Below are 7,053 nucleotides of genomic sequence, written 5' to 3' on the forward strand. Positions count from 1 at the left end.
GGCACTGTTATGGGAGTACTGGTTGGCACTGTTATGGGAGCACTATGGTTGGTACTGTTAAGGGAGCACTGGATGGCACTGTTAAGGGAGCACTGGATGGCACTGTTAAGGGAGTACTGGATGGCACTGTTATGGGAGTACTGGTTGGCACTGTTAAGGGAGCACTGTGGTTGGCACTGTTAGAGCACTGGATGGCACTGTTATGGGAGTACTGGTTGGCATTGTTATGGGAGCACTGGATGGCACTGTTATGGGAGTACTGGTTGGCACTGTTATGGGAGCACTGTGGTTGGTACTGTTAAGGGAGCACTGGATGGCACTGTTAAGGGAGTACTGGATGGCACTGTTATGGGAGTACTGGTTGGCACTGTTATGGGAGTACTGGTTGGCACTGTTATGGGAGTACTGGTTGGCACTGTTATGGGAGCACTGTGGTTGGCACTGTTATGGGAGTACTGGATGGCACTGTAAGGGTATGTGCACACGATAACTGCAATTACGTCTGAAATTTCTTCTCGGACATAATGGAGGTGTTTTACACCTCGAATTACGCCTGAAAAGACGGCTCCAATACGTCTGAAAATAGGTTGTGTGAACCCAGCCTTATGGGAGTACTGTGGTTGGCACTGTTAAGGGAGCACTGGATGGCACTGTTATGGGAGTACTGTGGTTGGCACTGTTAAGGGAGCACTGGATGGCACTGTTATGGGAGTACTGTGGTTGGCATTGTTAAGGGAGCACTGGATGGCCCTGTTATGGGAGTACTGTGGTTGGCACTGTTAGGGTATGTGCACACGACCTCTTCTCGGACATAATGGAGGCGGTTTACACCTCGAATTACGCCTGAAAAGCGTATTCGCCTCCTTAGGGGGAGAAATAGAATTAACAGAAAAACATGACGTACAACATTCATTACCATATTTGGTTAGCTCCCCAGTATTCCAGTCAAACGTGGGATTATGCAACTGCAACCAGGGAAGACCTAGAACCAAATCGTACGATAATCCCTGCATCAACAGTACAGAGCATTGCTCCAAATGCATGGAGCCAACAAGGAGTTCAAAAACAGGGGTATGCTGTGTAAAATAACCATTAGCAAGAGGAGTGGAGTCGATACCCACTACCGGGACAGGTTTAGGCAAATCAATCAGAGGCATAGCAAGGGACATAGCAAATTCCACAGACATGATATTAGTAGAGAACCCTGAATCTACGAAGGCACTGCCGGTAGCAGACCTACCACCAAAAGAGACCTGAAAGGGAAGCAAGATCTTAGTACGTTTCATATTTACGGGAAATACCTGTGCGCCCAAGTGACCTCCCCGATGATCAATTAGACGCGGAAGTTCTCTGGCTGCCATCTTACGCTTAGGACAGTTGTTCACTTGATGCCTGTCGTCCCCACAGTAGAAGCAGAGACCATTCTTCCTGCGGAATTCTCTACGTTGTTGGGGGGACACGGAGGCCCCGAGTTGCATAGGTATCTCTGAATCTTTCGGGGAGGAACGAAGCAACGGAGCTTCAGGAGGCATCATGGGGGAGTCGGAGGAGAAAACACATAAACGTTCACGTTGTCGTTCCCTGAGACGTCTGTCAAGTCGTACCGCTAAAGCCATAACCTGGTCTAGAGAGTCAGAAGAGGGATAGCTAACTAGCAGGTCTTTCAGGGCATTCGACAGACCCAACCTAAACTGGCACCTTAAGGCAGGGTCATTCCACCGAGAAGCTACGCACCACTTCCGAAAGTCAGAGCAATACTCCTCAACAGGTCTCTTACCCTGACTTAAGGTCACCAGCTGACTCTCGGCAAAGGCAGTCCTGTCAGTCTCGTCATAAATAAGTCCGAGAGCAGAAAAAAAACAATCAACGGAGGAAAGTTCAGGGGAGTCAGGAGCCAAGGAGAAGGCCCACTCTTGGGGCCCTTCCTGTAGCCGGGACATAATTATACCCACCCGCTGGCACTCAGAACCTGAGGAATCAGGCTTTAAACGAAAGTAAAGCCTACAACTCTCCCGAAAGGAGAGAAAAGCCCTCCGGTCCCCTGAGAACCGGCCGGGCAACTTGAGGTGGGGTTCAAGAGGTGCGGTGAGGGGAACTACCAGGGTAGCATCAGGCTGGTTGACCCTCTGAGCCAGGGCCTGGACCTGTAGGGAGAGACCCTGCATTTGCTGAGCCAGGGTCTCACGGGGATCCATAGTGGTGTCAGGGACCAGGGGTAGACTAGGTATGAGCTTGTGATTATGTAATGGCAGGGGGTAGGGAGACGGACAAGTGAGCCCTAATCTACCCGCCACTCTGTCCCTGCCTACTTGCAACGACCCGCCCTAGGCAACGGGGTACAACTGGGCGGCGGTCCCTGCGCTCAGTAAGTGCACGACAAACATACAAAGGAACACAAGCAAGGAAAAGGGGCCGTTGCCCACGGCAACACCGTGAGCAACCAGAGTGGTGAACGAGCCGAGTCAAGCCAGGAGTGTGCGAGGTACCAAACGAAAAGCAGAAGAGTAGTCGGTAAGCCAGGGTCTGTATGGAGCAGGATCAGAAATAGCAGGAGCTGTAGCTGGGCCAGGAAACCACAAGGAAAGAATCACAAGCACCGAGGGACAGGAAGTGCAGGCTTAAATAGACCGAGGGCGGGAGCTAGCTGAGTCTGGCCAGGTTACGATAGGCTCTCCCACTCCTATGCCTGCCAGCCTGAATGGTGGAAGCAGGAGTCAGTCTCAGGGATGTATTCTCAGGTGCTGACTGATTAGTTCTGGGAGTTAACCCCGAAGCTGTGCCTGGCAGATCCTTTACAATTAAACTTTTTTTTCACTTTTTTACTAGTCCCACTAGGGGACTATAATATGCGATTCTCCGATCGCATTTATAATACACTGCAATACTTTTGTATTGTAGTGTATTACTGCCTCCGGCATGATCTAGCAGGCAGTCACTCCAGGCAGACCTGGGGGCCATTATTAGACCCCCGGCTGCCATTGGAGACACAGACACTTGGCGATCGTATCGCTGGGTGTCGGTGGGAGAGAGAGGGAGCTCCCTCCCTCTCTCCAAAACCACTCAGATGCGGTGCACGCTATTGTGCACCGCATCTGACGGGTTAAACGGGTGAGATCGATACTAATATCGATCTCACCCGGCAGAGCAGGGACGCTCCCAGCCCCCAGCTGCCTCTGGCAGCTGAGAGCAGGGAGATTTGACAGCTCCCTGCTCTGTTTACTTATTCCGATGCCGCAACGTAAAAAGTCTATGGCATCCAGGGCCGGCCTTAGGGTAGATGGCGCCCCGTGCGAAATTATCTTTCCGCGCCCCACGCCATTATAAAAAATGCCCCATAAAAAAAGCATAATTCCTCCCCACAGTATAATGCCCTATATAGTGCCCCCACACAGTGTAATGCCCCTTTAGTGCCCCACACACAGTATAATAATAATATTTCATAATGTAATATATTATAACGCCTTCAAGGACACAGTATTTTGTCCTCTAATTGTGCCCACACAGTGTTATGCCCCCTAAGTGCCACACACATTATATTGCCCCCTGTAGTGCCCCTACACAGTATGATGTCCGCTTAGTGGCCTCCACAGAGTAGAATACCCCTACAGACCCCCTAGTAGAAAGTGCCCCCTGTAGATTGTGCCGTACATCCTCCCTGTAGACAGTGCCATAATCCCCCACCTCCTCCTTGTAGACAGTGCCATACAGCCCCCACCTGCCCCTTGTAGACAATGTCATACAGCCCCACCTCCCTCTTGTACACAGTGCCCCCCACCGACCCCTTGTAGACAATGTCATACAGCACCCACCTCCCCATTATAGAAAGTGACATACAGCCCCCACCTCCCCATTGTAGAAAGTGACATACAGCCCCCACATCCCCCCTTGTAGACAGTGTCATACAGCCCCCACATCCCCCTTGTAGACAGTGTCATATAGCCCCTACATCCCCCTTGTAGACAGTGCCATACTGCCCCCCACATCCCCCTTGTAGACAGTGCCATACTGCCCCCCACCTCCACCTGACAGGATCCTTGCATAGGCCGGCTTGATCCAGAGATGTCATCACGCTGTTATGGAATAAATATATGTATAATGTATCTGGGGCCCCAAGGAGTGAAATGTTATAGAGGAGAACATGTGTTACAATAGAATGGGTATGTTAGAAAGGTTAAGAGAGGAAATAGTTTACAGCTGCTTTGCTGTCCATTGAAATTGCGAACAGATGGTGGACAATCAATTGACCAACCCCCCCCCCCTAAGCATAAAGGAAGCCTAAGGGAATACCTTGAGTTCCACCAATGAGCTTTATGGGAAAAAAAGGATGTAAGGATTGAATATACAGATGACTTCTTTGTTCTTTGTTCTGACGCTATAAAAGCAACCACTACAGTTAAATAAAAGCAGAAGGATTTTTACTTTGAGAAACGTCTCAGTGTATCTGTTGCTTCTCCGAGCTCGCCCCCCCCCCACCTGATTTGAACCTGCATGGAGATCAAGGCGTAACGTGACTCAAATTGCGATCACAGAAATTGGCGCCCGAACCAGGGACTTGACCAGAAGGACGGCACCCCACCCAGGGGATCTCCCGGGACTAGAGTGGCGACCTCCCGGACGAAGGAACGGGCAGACCACTGCTGCAGCAAGGTAAGAAGACTTAATTCTTACAAACTCTGCTCTGCACCTTCCTGTCTGGTAGGTCACCTTCCCGGTAGTACTCCTGAGGGATAGAGGGGCCACATGAGGGTATTTTTAGTGTAAAAATCTGGTCAAGTCTATATGTAATCCTACCCTCAGGATAAAGTGCCTGATCTCCATGACAGTATTTGTATGAATGTTGTAGAAACCCAGTTTTGTGTCACAAATGCATTTTAGAATAAGGAAATTGTTTTTGGGAAAAAAACTTCCGATAATCCGGCAAATTACCAGAAACATGTGTACATGCTTCAGGTGACTACGGGGATTATGATAGGCTAAATTTTAGCCCGGAAATCGAAAATTTTGTGCAAATCTGATAATCCGGCAAAATACCGAAAATGTGTGTACAGCATTGAGGTACTTGCGGAGATTATCATGCACTGATTTTCAGCTCAAAATTCCAGAATTTTCTGCAATCTGATAATCCGGCATGTCAAATGAACAGCTTGATTTTACGTTTGCCTTGTTATTTGGATTAGGAATATTTGTCATATTACTCTTATGGTGTGGAGGATATCTCCTTGAGTGGTGTCTCAGACGAGGAAAGTTATAAAAGGACTGTGAAAGGGAAAGATCCTCTGGCCAGAGTAGAAGAAGTACGGAAACTAGAACTGTCTAAAATAGATGAGAAAGAAATTCATCTGTCAGTAGCTAAAATCTGTAACAAAATAAGAAGTATCAAGTGGATAAGTAACTGTCGAAAATAGGCAAGAAAGAAATTTGCCTATCAGGAAACTTACCCCTTGAATTACTTAGGGTGTGCCAAAAAAGGCCACCACTTACAGTCACATGAGGAACTTGGTGTTCCTATTAAGGAGTTTCGAGGGGATAAGTAACTGTCTAAAATAGGTGAGGAAAAAATTCACCTATCAGGAAAATTACCCCCTACGTAACTTAGGGTCTGCCCATAGGCGACCACTTATAACTAGGTAAGATGGGGAACTTGGTGTCCCTATTACAAGATGAGCACCCACAAGGACTGACAGCCAAACAGGTAGTGGCGGAAAAAGAGGGAAAGGATGTGACAAAAGGAACGAATCAGTTAATGAAGGCATGTGGAATGGGAAAAGCGGGAAGATTAGATCTGGAAAAATGGAATGAATGTTGTGACACAAAACATGGATGGTTGAAAGATAAAAAGTTACAGGGGAAAGCAGAAGCATGGAGAAAAGTGTCAGAAGAAGTAGTACGAGGAGGTTTCAGGGAAACAGAATGTAAAGATAAGTTTTACTACACTTGTTATAATGAAGGTGGTAAACAAGGAAACGGAATAGCAAGTAGCCCACCGGGGTATGGGGTAGTCACGACGCAGGGACCAGGGGGATGGACGTGTGGAGTGTGTGGTCAGCAGAATCAAGCATGGAGGGATACTTGTTTTGCATGCGGGGCAGCAAGAGCAGGAGGGAAAAATCCCCTAGGGATATATCCAGTGGTACCAAGAATGAATAGCACAAACCCCTTTGCCCCCTCACCTCAACAAGTACCAGAACCATATAAACAAACAATAGGGTTGGCCCCTGTAGTGTTGGCAGGAATAACCCCAGTAACAGGAGGGGCTGAGGGCTCAACAGATGAAAGAATAGAAACTAGAGCGTTTAAAGAGAAAAGAGAAGGCAGAAGAGAAAGAGGAAAGGGAAAGACATCAGCGTAATATGAATCAGGCAGAAGCAGCAAGGAAGCTTCCCGAGTCAAAAGATACGACGCAAGCATTAGAAAACGTGGGAAAAAGGTTACAAGTGTTGACAGACCTATTTGCGGCTGAAGCTGACAAAAATTTCAATAAAGGTAGAGAACATAAATATAAGCCATGGAACCCTAGGGATGCATTGACTTTAGTTCAGAAAGCCCCCGACCCGGAGACAGAGCCTGTCCCTTTTTGGAGATATATAGAACAAATTCAGAAAATGTATTCAGCAACATGGGAAGACTTAGTGCAGCTCATACATACCAAAATGGGAATCTATAGCTCTACTGTCATGGATGATTTAGATTCCCCGGTAGGAGGGAATTGGGCTCAGACGGAGCCATCAGGACAGGACATGGTAAATCAATTGAAAGAATGGGCAGTGAAAAAGCAGGCAGAGCTAGGACTTAACCTGACAGACCTTACGCAAGAGGGAAGTGAAACAGTGGAGAAATTTTATGCTAGACTTCAGACAAGCTGGAAAAATATGGGATACAGAAGAGATAACCAACTAGATACTAGACTACTGACAAACTGTTTTGTAGACGGGCTAAAACGACACATAAAAGACGCATTGTTAGTAGCTAGACCTGAGTACCGAAGTTTGGCCCCAGGAGACCTGTTAAAAATAGCACAAGGTATAGAGCAGGGTCAAAAAGCACAAGGGCAAA

This window comes from Rhinoderma darwinii, unplaced genomic scaffold (assembly GCF_050947455.1).
Source record: "Rhinoderma darwinii isolate aRhiDar2 unplaced genomic scaffold, aRhiDar2.hap1 Scaffold_76, whole genome shotgun sequence".
NCBI classification, from domain to species: Eukaryota; Metazoa; Chordata; class Amphibia; order Anura; family Rhinodermatidae; genus Rhinoderma; species Rhinoderma darwinii.